The 1,147-nt window shown below is 41.1% G+C and overlaps 1 pseudogene; it reads left to right on the top strand.

Annotated features, from left to right (window-relative positions):
• Positions 1-374: 374 nt before the first annotated feature.
• LOC129516645 (ethylmalonyl-CoA decarboxylase-like) lies at positions 375-873 on the top strand (annotated as a pseudogene).
• The last annotated feature ends 274 nt before the right edge of the window (positions 874-1,147 follow it).

The raw sequence follows: 1,147 nt of genomic DNA, 5'->3' as shown, positions 1-1,147 counted from the left end.
ATTCATTTGCTGACAGAGGAACTATTTTCATATATACCTTTTTTTGTTCAGATCTCTTTTGTGGTCTAGTAGTTTCAGCTTCTTAAAAACTATAAAACAAATTTGAAAATTACAAAAAGGAGTATATCTTAACCTTTTGAATGATGAACATTCCTAAGTGTGAGATATATTTTTAAGACACACAATAGAAGACTTACTACAAATTATTTTATGCATTTAAAAGACATTAAATTGGGGCGGGCGCAGGGAGGACAGAGGCCTGGGGAGCTCCGCAGGCGCCGAGCGTGGTAGATCGCAACATTTGAGTACTTTGCTTGGATGATTATTAGTTCTTTTTATCACCTTGACCCAGATCAGTATTATAGCCCATAAAAATGGCAGGAAATCTTCTGAAGACATCATCTTTGTCTGTAAGGACAAAATTACTACATCAAACGGGATTGTCCCTTTATAATACATCTCATGGCTTCCATGAGGAAGAATTAAAAAAAAACAAAAAACGAAAAAACAGTTTCCTGGTGGATCCGTTGACCTTCAGAAGGAAGACAGTGGCATTGGTATTCTTACCCTGAACAACCCAAGTAAAATGTATGCTTTCCCAGGTGTTATGATGCTACAACTTCTGGAAAAAGTGATTGAATTGGAAAATTGGACAGAGGGAAAAGGTCTCATTGTTTGTGGGGCAAAAAACACTTTCTCCTCACGATCCGATCTGAATGTTGTGAAAGCACTAGCGACTCCAGAGGATGGAATGGCCTTATGTATGTTCATCCAAAACACCTTAGCAAGATTTATGAGACTCCCTTTAATAAGTGTTGCACTGATTCAAGGTCAGGAATTAGGTGGAGGAGCAGAGGTTACTACAGCATGTGATTTCAGGGGTCAGAAATCTACATGTGGCTTGGCTGGGTGCCTCTGGCTCAGGTCTCTCATGAGACTGTAACCAAGATGTCAGCCAGGACTCAACTGAGGGAAGATTGTGTCGAAACTCACTGGAGAGGCTGTTGGCAGGTCCTTACTGATTATTGCTGGGAATGAGTTTCTTGGGCTTGCCTGGGCTTGCCACAGGGCTACTCACAACCTAGAAGCTTGCTTCCCCCAAATTGAGGGGGTTCCAAGAGAAAGAAAATAGACAAGACAGAAACCC

This window comes from Nyctereutes procyonoides, unplaced genomic scaffold, assembly GCF_905146905.1.
Source record: "Nyctereutes procyonoides isolate TBG_1078 unplaced genomic scaffold, NYPRO_anot_genome, whole genome shotgun sequence".
Taxonomy (NCBI): Eukaryota; Metazoa; Chordata; class Mammalia; order Carnivora; family Canidae; genus Nyctereutes; species Nyctereutes procyonoides.
Note: the sequence above shows the minus strand (reverse complement) of the source record. Positions and strands in the feature narration are given on the sequence as shown.